Source organism: Poecilia formosa, unplaced genomic scaffold (genome assembly GCF_000485575.1).
Source record: "Poecilia formosa unplaced genomic scaffold, Poecilia_formosa-5.1.2 Scaffold107, whole genome shotgun sequence".
Lineage (NCBI taxonomy): Eukaryota > Metazoa > Chordata > Actinopteri > Cyprinodontiformes > Poeciliidae > Poecilia > Poecilia formosa.
The window spans coordinates 1,114,352-1,129,998 of record NW_006800046.1 but is presented as its reverse complement, the minus strand read 5'-3'; the positions used below and the strand labels follow the sequence as shown (position 1 = coordinate 1,129,998).

Below are 15,647 nucleotides of genomic sequence, written 5' to 3'. Positions count from 1 at the left end.
TCTACAAAGGCAGGCTCTGGTGATGACTCACCCACTGAAGTGTAAGGAGTCAGTTTTAGAAAACTCCACTCAGACTGAATGTGAAACAACTTTTTAACTGGAATACATTTGTGAAAGTAATGCCAGGCTGTTTGGATTCCACCCAGTTCATTAACATGAAAGAGCTGCCTTTATTTTTGTTAGGAACTGATCATACCACTAAAAGAACAACTGCAGTGGTTCTATTGCTACTATTGCAGTTTAAGCATCATCAATGCAAAGACTCAATGGAAGAATATGAAATGTGTCTTGATTCCTTTTGCATTTCAAGGTATTTTTATTTATCGGTGTAAACGGGGATAAAAAATATTCACGTGGGACATAGAGTATATTTTGTTTGTAAAGTATCCTTTTCTCTCCATTTCACAATTATCCACACAGAAAGCCTTGGGGCATTGAAATGGCCAACAGTTTGGTCTTAATTGAAAGAAGTCAGAAGAAAGTCATTGTTTACAAAGAAATATTTAAGGATTTGAGTTTTCTGTACGTTTATTTACGTTTCTGTGTCAGTTGAGTTTCTGTGTTGTCCCGTCTACCCTTGATTGATCCCAGCTGTGTTTAGTGCCCTGTGTGCATTTAAATCCACCTGTGTCTCCTGTTCGTAGTTGGGTCCTTGTCTAATGTCATTGTCTCTGTGTTTCCTGTTGCTACCAGTTCTGAGCTCTGAGCCTTCTGTTCACCTGTGCTGCCTGGATTTTGTGTGTTATTCTTCATTAAACCATAATTTTCTCTACTACCTGGGTCCACTGAATCTACCTCACCACTCTACAACCACAAAACATGACTGATTTCCCATTTGCCACAACCACAATACATGGTTGTGGCAACATTATGCGTTGGCAATTATTTTCTTGCATGAGGACAGGGAAGAGAAAGGGGGAAAATAACCTGCACCACATTTATCAACCAACATGGTTTTGATAAATGTGAATCTGCAATTTTACTGTCAAATATCCCATATTGGGAAAACAATCTAGTGTGCCAACTGAGGTTAGGACTGTTAGAAATGTCTATTGGGTTTATCTTCTTCTTTTCCTTTCGGCATTTTCCCTTTAGGGGTCGCCACAGCGAGTCATCCGTCTCCATGTAATCCTGTCTTCTGCATCTTCTTCTCTCACTCCAGCTACCTTCATGTCCTCTTTCACTCCATCCATAAATCTCCTCTTTGGTTTTCCTCTAGGTCTCTTTGCTGGCAGGTCCATCCTCAGCATCTTTCTACCATTGTATTCAGTGTCTCTCCTCTGTACATGTCCAAACCATCTCTGTCTGGCTTCTCAGACTTTATCTCCTACACATCTGACATGAGCTGTTCCTCTCATGTATTCATTTCTGATTGTATCCATTCTTGTCACTCCCAAAGAGAACCTCAACATATTCATCTCTGTTACCTCCAGCTCTGCCTCCTGCCTCTTCATTATTGGTACTGTCTCTAAACCGAACAGCATTGCTGGTCTCACTACGGTCTTGTACACCTTTCCCTTCATTCTTTACTGATACTCTTTTATCACACATCACACTTTTCTCCACCCGGTCCACCCTGCTTGGACACGTTTCTTCACTTCTTTTCCACATTCGCCGTTGTTCTGGACTGTTGGCCTAAGTACTTAAAATCTTTCACTTTCTTTATTTCTGTTCTCTGTAACCTCATGTCTCCACTTGGGTCTCTCTCGTTCACACACACGTATTCTGTCTAGCTATGGCTAGCCTTCATTCCTTTCCTTTCCAGGGCAAGCCTCCGTCTCTTGAGATTTTCCTCCACCTGTTCTATGCTCTCACCACAGATCACAATGTCATCTGCAAACATCATAGTCCATGGAGATTCCTGTCTAACCTCATCTGTCAACCTGTCCATCACCACAGCAAATAGGAAAGGGCTCAGAGCCGATCCTTGGTGAAGTCCCACTTCCACCTTGAACTCCTCTGTCACTCCTACAGCACACCTCACCACAGTCTTACAGCTATAATACATGTCCTTCACCATTCTAACATATTTCTCTGCTACTCCAGACTTCCTCATGCACTACCACAGCTCCTCTCTTGGAATCCTGTCATTTGCTTTCTCTAGGTCTACAAAAACAGAATGCAGCTCCCTCTGACATTCTCTGTACTTTTCTATCAACATCCGCAATGCAAAGATTACATTCGTAGTACATTTTCTTAGCATGAAACCATACTGCTGCTCACAGATGTTCTCTTCTGATCTCAGTCTGGCTTCAACAACTCTTTCCCATAACTTCATTGAATGACTCGTCAGCTTTATTCCTCTGTAGTTGCCACAATTTTGGACATCTCCCTTGTTCTTGAAAATTGGCACCAGCACACTTCTCCTCCATTCCTCAGGCATCCTCTCACTCTCTAGGATCTCATTCAATAGCCATGTCAAAAACTCTACAGCTGGCTCTCCTAGACACTTCCATACCTCCACAGGTATGTCATCAGGACCAACTGCCTTTCCACTCTTTATCCTTTTCAATGCCTTCTTTACTTCATCCTTACTAATCTTTGCTACTTCCTGATCCACACGAGCAGCTTCTTCTCCTCTTTGTTCTCTCTCATTTTCTTCATTCATCAACTTTTCAAAGTACTCCTTCTATCTTCTTATCACACTTTTTGCATCTGTCAGTAGAATTCCATCTTGGTCCTTAATCACCCTAACCCAGGGTGGGCAATCCTGGTCCTCAAGGGCCGGTGCCGTGCAACTCTTAAATGTCACCCTGGTCCAACACACTTGAATCCAACAACTGAATGACCTCCTAAGTGCACTCAAGTTCTCCAGAGTCCTGCTAATGACCCCATTATTTGACTCGGGTTTGTTGAAGTTGAGATGCACCTAAAAGTTGCAGGAGACTGACCCTCAAGGCCTGGAGTTGGCCACCCCTGCCCTAACCTTTTGTACATCCTTCCCATCTCTGTCTCTCTGCTTCACCAACCTGTATAAGTCAAAGTCTACCACCACCTGTCCTTCTGCATTCCTGTTCTGGATGCCAATCCTGCCCATCACCTCCTCATCACCTCTGTTCACTACTCTAACAGGTCCATTAAAATCTGTCCCAATCACCACTCTCTCACCTTTGTGGATATTTTGCATTACTTCATCTAACTCACTCCAGAATTTTTCCTTCTCTTCTAACTCACATCCAATCTGTGGGGCATAACCACGGGCTAACTTCAGGCTAATCAACCTACAAGACACTCTTTTCACCTTACGATAATCCCTACACCATTTCTCTTCATGTACAGAGGAGAACCCTAACCCTAACCCTACCCATGAACTCTGCTCCTAGACTTCTAACCTTACTGCCTTTCTACCTGGTCTCCTGGACACACAATATGTCCACCTTTCTCCTCTGCATCATGTCAGCCAACTCTCTAGCTTTTCCTGTCATAGTCCCAACATTCAAAGTTGATACTCTCAGTTCTACACTCTTACCTTTTCTCTTCTCTCTCTGTCTACAAACATGTCTTCCTCCCCTTCTTCTTTGCTGACCAACAGCAGTCCAATTTCCACTGGTACCCTGTTGGTCACCAGCACCAATGGCGGTCGTTATTAACCCGGGCCTCGACCGATCCGGTATACTGGAGATCATATTCTTGACTCGCATGTCAGATTTGGCAAATGTTTTACACCAGATGCCCTTCCTGATGCAAACCTCTGCATTTATAGGGCTTGGGACCGGGACAAAAGACACAAAATGACCCCCTTTGTGGCTCCGACAACACAGTACACTGTCAAAGGTTCAAACAAACAATCTGGTTTATACAGATTATCATCCCTGTTTGCAAAGTCTCTAGCAAATTTCTATGGAAAAATTGAGATTATTTTATTTGTCAAGCTGAAACATTTCACTTTGCTTTCTCAGCCTTTAGAATATTAATTCTCTTTTTTTCCCTCTTCTCAGGTTGAAATCATCAGGACTTTTAACNCTTTTAATGTGGATTTGTAAATAATTTAGATGATATTCTGAAGGACACAATGCACACCTCTTCTCTCTTAACACAAAGGTCTCCAGTGTGAAAGGTTTGTGTGTTTGACTGGTTGTTGTGTTGTGGTTATAATTGTATTCTGGTTGCGCTGTCTGTAATATATGTGTAAATAACTACAACACAAACAAATAAATGAATGTGGCCACTGATGAGGATCTAAGCATTGGCTACAACTATAAATAACATTGAACAATGCTAAGCATTTTCTAGTACAACTGAATGACTCGGTTGGATTTGTCTCGGGTAAATAGTTTTATCACACCCTTTCATTACAACTGCTTGACAATAAAAGTTAATATTTTTCATGTCGCTGAAAAGCTGTGCTTTCATTATAGTGCTTTAACAAAATAGTCAGAAAATAGTTTGAAATGGGAGTAAAGACATATTGAAGATACTTTGCTTTATATTTTGTATTTATTGATTTATCCAATAAAGTTATTTACTGACAAATGAACAGTTTATTGTAGTTTATTCTTTGTGATAAATCTACATATTTCTTTCGAGGAAGATAAAATCGTTCCGCAATGTCACAAGGTGACATAGTGAGTGACTCATTTAGTAAGTATTGGGTTGGATGCACAGTAGGGAGTGGCTTGTTGTGGTTGGTTTTTTTACTCTCCTTTTTTTCTGTTCGTCTACATTTTCCCCCCCTCTAGCGTCCAATCAGAAGCTGAGCTCACAACTGGGGTGTCAACGTTACAACAAACGGACCAATAACACCCGTGGAAAAGCTGGCCTTGTTTTCCATATTGCAGATGTATTTTTGTAGCAGGAAGTGAAGAGTTGTCAAACAAATAATGACTTTTCATTACGGACAGTGTAGGTCCTTAAAATATGAAATATTGTTCAGTGGTCTCAAATCTGATTCACTGGGTGCATTATGGGAAAGAATACAAGGAATGGAAACACTAAAAGAATATTTCCTGGGTTTTGGCTTTTAGAAAAAAAAGGAAACAATGCTGAGACATCTCATCTTTCATCCCCCCACCCTATACATTGGCATACATTGCTGGTAATGCAAAATATTATTAATACAAGAAGAGAAGCTGTAATATTGGGATTAGATGCAGAAAAAGCTTTTGTCTGTCAGGTGGAATTTCTTATATAAGGTGCTACAACAATTTGGTTTTAAAACATTTATCAAAACTATTCCATCGTTATATTACCAACCCACAGCAAGGATCAAAATTAATGAGAACCTTTCAAAAGCATTTACATTACAGCGAGGGTGCCCCAAGGCTGCTCCATTAGCCCGCTATTATGTGCGATATATTTGGAACCTTTAAGCCAATGGGTAAAACAGAACAAAAATCTAAAGGGCATACGCTTGGAGGGAGGGGAACAAAAGATAGAATTATTCGTGGATGATGTTTTGATTTACCTATTTCAACTAGGCAGGTCGCTTTCAGCACTAATCAATAGAGTGGATAAGTTTGGTATGATGTCAGGCTACAAATTAAACACAAAGAAAATCCAAGTTCTTTCCTTCAACTATTCACCAGATTAATTAAGCGAATGGGAGAATGGAGATGGGAGTCTGATTGAGACGCTCCACCCATCCTCGACTGATCCGACAGGTCCACACCTAAAACCATCCAGGTGTAACCGAGTCATTTTCTGTCAACGCAGTCAGAACTAACACACGGCACTTCCTCAGCAGACAGACAGGATTTCTGTGTTATACCTTCTACTCCGTGTCTTTGGTAAGGTTCTTTGTTTTGCTTCTTTTTTCATGATTCATATGGACAGACTCTTAGGAAATTAGATGTAATGCAGATTAGTTGCCTGATCTTCAGTGTAGTTTTCTTTCAATGCTAAAAAAAATCAAAGAAGAGACTAGAAGAATAAAGAAAAAAAACAATAAAACAATTACAGGAAGTCATGGAACGAGATAAAATCAGTCACAGCTCTTATAGATGACATATATTAATTTTAAAGAAAACTTATACTGAATTGATTGCTTCCTGTTTCAAACGGAAATTACATGGGATGCACTGAAAGTTCCAAGAGAGACGATGCCGACCACATTTTACAGTAAAGCGGCTTGGAGATGTATTGTTTTGGTTGGAGAAGTAGCTGCAACTAGTTTAACTCGTAGAGCAAGTTTTAGTCTGAAACTAAAACCCCTAAGGCAGAAGTCATACTAAACCCTAATTCAGAAGTTTATTTCTTCTGCCTTAGGGGCTCATGTACAAAGTACTATTGTATTACTCAGAAATACGTCGTTCTACTAAGCATACTACATGAGAATGAAAACAGTGTATCTATTCTGTGTCCTTTAAGAGTTGCCTGAGATTCTATGAAATGCAGTTCAGTTCCTTAGGATGCGGGTACATAAATGTATTGCACAGTCTGAGAGAGATATATGTGTGCTTTGTGACAAGAAAGAAAAAGGACAAACCCTTAGCAAAGAGATGATGGGACCAGCTGCGGTTGTTGAGGGGTTGTTCAGGGGCCCATAATGCTAATAGAGGGATTTTTTTTTTTAATTCAGATGCGAGGGATTAGACAAGACGAAAATGAGATGGAATGCTGGGCAGTGAAGCTGTTCTCCAATTTTTTATTTTTATTTTTTCTCACTCCCTGTCAGGCTGCCAACGTTTATCAGAATGAGATGTAAATATTACAAAAAATGAGAGTGGGGGCCACTTTTTTGTTGTTATTGTAAAGTCTTAAAGGTACAAACTATTTCTGATGGCTACACTTTAAAAAAAATGTTTGTGCTTAAATGCTTTGAAATATAAGACATTTCTTTAAAATTTGTACTCAATCAGGAAAAGACATTAACTATCTGGAGGGACTGACATCAGTCAGACCACAGCTTCTACGTTCATACGCACAAATGAAAGACTTTTCATACTTTAAACAAGTTGGACTTCATTGGATACACGCATCATACTGACGGCTGCATTTGCCTGTTAAGCGACATGTTTCAAATGCTGTTCAAACATTTCAAGCCGCTTGCCAGTAGACTCAAGAGTATTAGTTTGTCCTCTGTACAAAGGCAGGCTCTGATGATGACTCACCCACTGAAGTGTAAGGAGTCAGTTTTAGAAAACTCCACTCAGACTGAATGTGAAACATCTTTTTAACTGGAATACAATTGTGAAAGTAATGCCAGGCTGTTTGGATTCCACCCAGTTCATTAACATGAAAGAGCTGCCTTTTTTTTTTTAGGAACTGATCATACCACTAAAAGAACAACTGCAGTGGTTCTATTGCTACTATTGCAGTTTATTAAGCATCATCAATGCAAAGACTCAACGGAAGAATATGAAATTTGTCTTACGTCCCTTTGCATTTTAAGGTATCTTTATTTATCAGTGTAAACGGAGCTAAAAAATATTCATGTGGGACATAGAGTATATTTTGTTTGTAAAGTATCCTTTTTTCTCCATTTCACAATTATCCACACGGAAAGCCTTAAGGCATAGAAACGGCCAACAGTTTGGTCTTAATTGAAAGAAGTCAGAAGAAAGTCATTGTTTACAAAGAAATCTTTAAGAATTTGAGTTTTCTGTGCCTTTATTTACGTTTCTGTGTCAATTGAGTTTCCGTGTTGTCCCGTCTACCCTTGATTGATCCCAGCTGTGTCTAGTGCCCTCTGTGCATTTAAATCCACCTGTGTCTCTTGTTCGTAGTTGGGTCCTTGTATAATGTCATTGTCTCTAACTGTGTTTCTTGTTGCTACCAGTTCTGAGCTCCTAGCCTTCTGCTCACCTGTGCTGCCTGGATTTTGTGTTATTCTCCATTAAACCATCATTTTCTCTACTACCTTTGTCCACTGAATCTACCTCACCACTCTACAACCGCAAAACATGACTGATTTCCATTTTGCCACAATCACAATACATGGTTGTGGCAACATTATGCGTTGGCAATCATTTTCTTGAGTGAGGACAGGGAAGACAAAGGGAGAAAATAACCAGCACCACATTTATCAGCCAACATGGTTTTGATGAATGTGAATCTGCAATTTTACTGTCAAATATCCCATATTGGGAAAACAACCTCGTTTGCCAACTGAGATTAGGACAGTTAAAAATGTCTTTATCTGGTTTATATTCTTCTTCTTTTCCTTTCGGCATTTTCCCTTTAGGGGTCGCCACAGCGAGTCATCCGTCTCCATGTAACCCTGTCTTCCATGTCTTCTTCTCACACCAACTACCTTCATGTCCTCTTTCACTCCATCCATAAATCTCCTCTTTGGTTTTCCTCTAGGTCTCTTTGCTGGCAGGTCCATCCTCAGCAACCTTCTACCGACGTGTTCAGTGTCTCTCCTCTGTACATGTCCAAACCATCTCTGTCTGGCTTCTCGGACTTTATCTCCTACACATCTGACTTGAGCTGTTCCTCTCATGTATTCATTTCTGATTTTATCCATTCTCACTCCCAAAGATAACCTCAACATCTTCATCTCTGCTACCTCCAGCTCTGCCTCCTGCCCTGCTAATCAACCTACCTGACACTCTTTTCACCTCCACAACATTCCTGATCAACTCCTCCTTTACGATAATCTCTACACCATTTCTCTTCTTGTCCACATCATTGTAGAATAGCTTGAACTCTGCTCCTAGACTTCTAGCCTTATTGCCTTTCCACCTGGTCTCCTGGACACAAAATATGTCCACCTTTCTCCTCTGCGTCATATCAGCCAACTCTGTAGCTTTACCGGTCAAAGTCCCAACATTCAAAGTTGCTACTCTCAGTTCTACACTCTTACCTTTTCTCTTCTCTCTGTACAAACATGTCTTCCTCCCTTTCTGCTTTGCTGACCAACAGTAGTCCAGTCCAATTTCCACTAGTACCCTGTTGATCACCAGCACCAATGGCGGTTGTTATTAACCCTGGCCTCGACCGATCTGGCATACTGGAGATCATATTCTTGATTCGCATGTCAGATTTGGCAAATGTTTTACACCAGATGCCCTTCCTGATTCAAACCTCTGCATCATGAGAAACAAAAAGACCCCTTTTGTGGCTCCGACAACACAGTACACCGTAAAAGATTCAAGCAAACAATCTGGTTTATACAGATTATTATCCTTGTTGCAAAGTCTCAAGCAAATTTCTATGGAAAAATTGAGATTATTTTATTTCTCAAGCTGAAACATTTCACTTTGCTTTCTCAGCCTTTAGAATATTAATTATCTTCTTTTCCCTCTTCTCAGGTTGAAATCATCAGGACTTTTAACCAACTAGCCTCCTGACGATTTCCAGCTTCTCTCCTGACCCTCTTCCATCCAAACANGTCTTATTTGACTGGTTGTTGTGTTGTGATTGTAATTGTATTCTGGTTGCGCTGTCTGTAATATATGTGTAAATAACTACAACACAAACAAATAAATAAATGTGGCCACTGATGAGGATGCAAGCATTGGCCACAACTATAAACAATATTGAGCAACGCTAAGCATTTTCTAGTACAACTGAATGACTCGGTTGGATTTGTCTCAGGTAAATAGTCTTATCACACCCTTTCATTACAACTGCTTGACAATAAAAGTTAATATTTGTTCATTTAGCTGAAAAATAGTATTTTCACAAACCTATTTTGATTGTTATTTAACAATGAAATAGTCAAAAAATAGAGTTTGAAATGGGGGTAAAGACATATTGAAGATGGTTTGCTTTATATTTTGTATTTATTGATTTATCCAAAAAAGTTGTCATTTACTGACACATGAACAGTGTTACTGCAGTTTATTCTTTGTGATAAAAGTACATATTTCTTTCAAGGAAGAGAAAATCATCGTTCTGCATTGTCAGAAGGTGACGTATTGAGTGACTCATTTAGTAAGTATTGGATTGGATGCACAGTAGGGAGTGGCTTGTTGTGGTTGTTTTTTTTTTCTCTCCTTTTATTCTGTTTGTCTACATTTTTTCCCCCCCTCTAGCGTCCAATCAGAAGTTGAGCTCATGGTTGGGACGTCAGTGTGACAGAACAAACAATAACACGAGCTGAAAAGCAGGCCCTGTTGTCTATATTGCGGATGTATTTTGTAGCAGGAAGAGAAGAGTTCTCAAACAAATCATGAGTTTTCATTATGGACAGTGTAGGTCCTTAAGATATGAAATATTGCTCAGTGGTCTCAAATCTGATTCACTGGGTGCATAATGGGAATGAATACAAGGAATAGAAACACTAAAAGAATATTTACTGGGTTTTGGCTTTTAGAAAAAAAAATGAAACAATGTTTCATTTTATTATAAAATTTTCCCCCCTGTAATGGAAAATTTTATAATGTGCTCCTCACCCCTTTTGTGCTTTAGATTGTGTCTGATGGTAAGATCATGTGTCTGCATGATCTCATCAGTGGCGGCTCCAGAAATGTTTTTCTGCAGGTGCTAAGGGGGAGCTAGGCATTTTACTGAAGGTGCTATGACGGATCTTTTTTCCCCTATAGTTATCAACACACACACATTAGTATTGTTATTTTTCAGACTGATTTGCATTTATTTCACGCTTAGACGTCAGTCTAAAGCTTTGAGTCATTAGCCAGATTACTTCCAGATAATATTACATTGTTTAGGTTAAAACAGCATTCATGACAAATAGGATACCCTAGTATTGACCCTTTGCAACTACGTCACTTAATCACTCGAAGCGCCATGTTGTGCATTGGAAGTGAGAATCGGGAGTATTGAACTGAGTGGATAAAGTTGTTTTTCCAAGTTGTTTTTGTCAGTTTATTCATGGTTTCTACTTGTTAGAGTCGAGCAAATTTGTCTGTGAACGTAACACACTTGGTTGGGGCTCATACACCGCGGTATTTACAGAAGCTTGAAACAGCTAGCTTAGAAACCGACCCGAACCTCCTCCCGCTTGACGTGTTGGTCAAATTACCCACTTGGCCTGAATTCACACCACATGATTTATCTCACTATGTCATAAACAGCGTTTCCTCTTAACCTGGAGCAGCCTTAAAAACGTACAGAAGACGAGACGCTACTCGTTTTTTTCCCCATACATGCTAGGCTACATGACGGCATGGCACCGTTTCCATGGTTACTGATGGTTAGACTCGAACCTTCTCCATAATGCCATATTTGAGATCTTTCTAATCATACTTATACAGTATATGAACGTTAATTTTCTTACCTTGTATAAAGTGTTCGCTGTAAATCCGTGGTTGCACCAAGAGCTGCCAATCATTATCATTGACGGCTGCTATCCACCGCATCTTTCCTCATTAAAATAAAATGACATGCTTGGTTTTGACCCTTGTCTGTTTGTGCAGCCGACGGCGCAGCACCTTGTGACCATTTTACTGCGAAATCAACTAAATCAACTAAATAAAAGCGATATAAGGCTACCACATGTACGTATTTTGACAGGCTGTATACATGAGAGCATAGGTTTGGACATCCATCGTGATGGAGACAGTGACGTCACGTGCAAATGGTCATATTGTCGTACTTGTTTTTTAATTATTATTAGGCTATTATTATACAAGTTATTTTAAATTAACTTGTGTTTATTTAATTAATTAACCGCTACAGGGCTTGATTTGACTATCACTATTATGATAAAAAAATAAAAAAATATGCTTACTACCGGTTACCTTGGTGCTGACCAACATATGGTAGTTTGCTATGATAAACACTGTATCGTCAAAGTCATTTCATCTAGATAAGGGACGTACACTTTCTTACAAATTGTGACCGCCGATTGATCAGTTGCTGACAAATACCCTGGCCTGGAATGATTGGGGCAGGATTGCTCCATAGAGCAGGCATCATGTCAATCGTTTCCTGGAAGTGATAATACGCATAGACAAAGTTCAAATCCTCTTGTGGGATTTTTTTTTTAACTCGGTATATAATAATTTATTTTTTTATTTTGTGTCTTTTAATGAAAATGCCGCAACAACTACATATAAGTAATGTTAAATCAGATGGAAAAAAAAAAATCTAATATTTTCTGGGGGTGCTATGACTTTTCCAGGGGGAGCTATAGCGCCCCCTGGCGCCACCACTGATCATGAAATTGGTCAAGCTGCTCTCCTATAGACTTCTACAGTTCCATATAACAGCAGGGCACGTCGTTGATCCTGGAGACTATCTAAGTGTTACTTCCCCAACGTATCTGCCCTCTTTAGGATGAAAGAACAACCCCCTGTCCTAAACAACAGACAAATGGCCAGATCATCTGTGTTGGGCTCCACAAAATCCCTGATACATAACAATCAGGGATTCACACCTATTGTCCAATCAAGTCTCTCTTATCTGACTGGAACCTATAAAAGGAAGCCAGATCCATTGTTGGTCAGAGCAGACTGACTGACTCCTTTGACTGTATTTCTGTTCTCATCTTGCAAGGTTTTAATAAATTTCTTATTTCTTCTCATCCAGACTCTTGCTAAAGTAATTTTTTCCACGACACTCCCAACCCCCTTTTATGTGTAGGTAACATCCCTCCTGGTGTTAACCCGGAGCCGTACCAGTGGTTCTACAGCGTCGACGCCGAACAGAGCGGCTTCATCAACTCGAAGGAGCTGAAACAGGCCTTGGTCAACTCCAACTGGTCCAACTTCAAGAACGAGATCTGTCTCATGATGATCAGTGAGTCGCACGGCTGCCAACGGTTTAAAAGCCAAAAACGGGGATTCATAAAGAAAAGACAGACAATGGATAATATTAGGCATACATTGCTGGTAATGCAAAATATTATTAATACAAGAACAGATGCAGAAAAAGCTTTTGTCTGTCAGGTGAAATTTCTTATATAAGATGCTACAACAATTTGGTTTTAACAAAACATTTATCAAAACTATTCAATCATTATATTACCAACCCATAGCAAGGATCAAAATTAATGAGAACCTTTCAAAAGCATTTACATTACAACGAGGGTGCCGCCAAGTCTGCTCCATTATCCCGCTATTATGTGCGATATATTTGGGTAAAACAAAAACAAAAAATCTAAAGGGCATACCAGGGAGGGGAACAAAAGATAGCATTATTTGTGGATGATGTTTTGATTTACCTATCTCAACTAGGCAGGTAGCTTCCAGCACTAATCAATACAGTGGATGAGTTCGTTATGATGTCAGGCTACAAATTAAACACAAAGAAAATCCAAGTTCTTTCCTTCAACTATTCACCAGATTAATTAAGCGAATGGGAGAATGGAGATGGGAGTCTGAGTGAGACGCTCCACCCATCCTCGACTGATCCGACAGGTCCACACCTACAACCATTCAGGTGTAACCGAGTCATTTTCTGTCAACACAGTAGGAGCTGACACACGACACTTCCTCAGCAGACAGACAGGATTTCTGTGTTATACCTTCTACTCCGTGTCTTTGGTAAGGTTCTTTGTTTTACTTCTTTTTTTATGTTTTATATGGACAGACTCTTAGGAAATTAGACATAATGCAGATTAGTTGCCTGATCTTCAGTGTAGTTTTCTTTCAATGCTAAAAAAAATCAAAGAAGAATAAAGAAAAAAAACAATAGCACAATTACAGGAAGTCATGTTAAGAGATAAGATCAGTCACAGCTCTTATAGTTGACATAAATATTCATTTTAAGAAAAACTAATACCGAATTGATTGCTTCCTATTTAAGACCGAAATTACAAACAGAAACAACATCAAAGTAAAACTGGTCAAAAAGAGGAATGCATGGAAAGTTCCAAAAGAGACGATGCCTACCACCTTTTACAGTAAAGAGGCTTGGAGATGTTTTAGTTGGAGAAGTAGCTGCAACTAGTTTAACTCGTAGAGCAAGTTTTAGTCTGAAACTAAAACCCCTAAGGCAGAAGTCATACCAAACCCTAATTCAGAAGTTTATTTCTTCTGCCTTAGGGGCTCATGTACAAAGTACCATTGTATTACTCAGAAATACGTCGTTATACTAAGCATACTACATGAGAATGAAAACAGTGCATCTATTCTGTGTCCTGAGATTCTATGAAATGCAGTTCAGTTCCTTAGGATGCGGGTAAGTAAATGTATTGCACAGTCTGAGAGAGAGTGATATGTGTGCTTTGTGACAAGAAAGAAAAAGGACAAACCCTTAGCAAAGAGATGATGGGACCAGCTGCGGTTGTTGAGGGGTTGTTCAGGGGCCCATAATGCTAATAGAGGGCTTTTTTTAATTCAGATGTGAGGGATTAGACAAGACGGAAATGAAATGGAACGGTGTGCAGTGACGCTGTTCTCCAATTTTTTATTTTTATTTTTTCTCACTCTCTGTCAGACTGCCAACGTTTATCAGAATGAGATGTAAATATTACAAAAAATGAGAGTGGGGGCCACTTTTTTGTTGTTATTGTAAAGTCTTAAAGGTACAAACTCTTTCTGATGGCTACACTTAAAAAAAATGTTTGTACTTAAATGCTTTGAAATATAAGACATTTCTTTAAAATTTGTACTCAATCAGGACAGTACATTAACTATCAGGAGGGANCTTTTAATGTGGATTTGTAAATAATTTAGATGATATTCTGAAGGACACAATGCACACCTCTTCTCTCTTAACACAAAGGTCTCCAGTGTGAAAGGATTGTGTGTTTGACTAGTCTTACTCGTCTGGTTGTTGTGTTGTGGTTGTAATTGTATTCTGGTTGCGCTGTCTGTAATATATGTGTAAATATATGTATAAATAACCACAACACAAACAAATAAATGAATGTGGCCACTGATGAGGATGTAAGCATTGGCTACAACTTTAAATAATATTGAACAATGCTAAGCATTTTCTAGTACAACTGAATGACTCGGTTGGATTTGTCTCAGGTAAATAGTCTTATCACAGCCTTTCATTACAACTGCTTGGCAGTAAAAGTTAATTTTTCATTTAGCTGAAAGGTTGTATTTTCATAAACCTATTTTAATTGTGATTTAACAAAGAAATAGTCAAAAAATACAGTTTGAAATGGGGGGTAAAGACATATTGAATGTCATAAACGGTGATTGTGGTGAGGATATGGCCGCAGACGGACCCAGGAGGTAAGTGAAAATGATGACTTTAATGAAGGAATCCAGAAGACAGCGCAACAGAGAACAGCACGGGGAACATCACACGACACGGGGAAACAGGCAATACATGACAAGGATCCGACGAGAGACAAAAACAGGTGGGTTTAAATACACACGGGGTAATCAAGGGAATGAGACACACCTGGGAAACAATCAATGGGGAAGATGCAGAGACAAACTCACAGGGAGCAGGACTACACAGAAAAAAACTCCAAAATTAACACACAGAAACATGGATCATGACAGTACCCCCTCTTCAAGGGGCGGCTACCAGACGCCCAAAAAAGTCCAACAAAAAACGACCCATCAGGGTGGGCAGAGGGGCGACGGAAGGGGGGCTAGAGTCCAAAAATCAATGAAAAACAACCCATCAGGGTGGGGGAAGGGAAAGAGTCCACGGGGAACAAAAACAGAATTACTCAGTCCAAAACACAAAAGCAAAACAAAGACACGGTCAGGGCGTGACCTGCCGTGGACAGTCCGGTGGGCGACTCCAGCACGGCGAACTCTGGAGGTGGCGACAGCAGCCACCTAGGCACGGGGATCGGCGGCAACGGGGACAGATGCCTCGGCGCGGGCACTGGAAGCTTGGCGCGGGCACCGGAGGCAGCTGCAGGTGAGGCCCAGGGGCCGGGA

At 40.0% G+C, this 15,647-nt stretch overlaps 2 protein-coding genes across 5 annotated transcripts in view; both read left to right on the top strand.

The window, feature by feature from the left end:
• The window catches only part of LOC103143326 (gap junction beta-4 protein-like), a 29,831-nt gene extending 15,091 nt beyond the window's left edge, over nucleotides 1-14,740 (top strand). For 3 of the 4 annotated variants that reach the window (XM_016675152.1, XM_016675151.1, XM_016675153.1), the window contains exon 4: nucleotides 14,518-14,740. The gene's annotated coding sequence lies outside the window, so the exon portion shown is untranslated. Of the gene's footprint in view, nucleotides 1-4,041; nucleotides 4,478-14,517 lie in introns of those variants that run through there. The other variant, XM_007559807.2, reaches the window with a different exon arrangement.
• LOC103143335 (gap junction beta-4 protein-like) overlaps nucleotides 13,242-15,647 on the top strand; it is a 10,995-nt gene continuing 8,589 nt past the window's right edge. The window contains exon 1 of the mRNA XM_016675145.1: nucleotides 13,242-13,334. The gene's annotated coding sequence lies outside the window, so the exon portion shown is untranslated. The remainder of the gene's footprint in view (nucleotides 13,335-15,647) is intronic.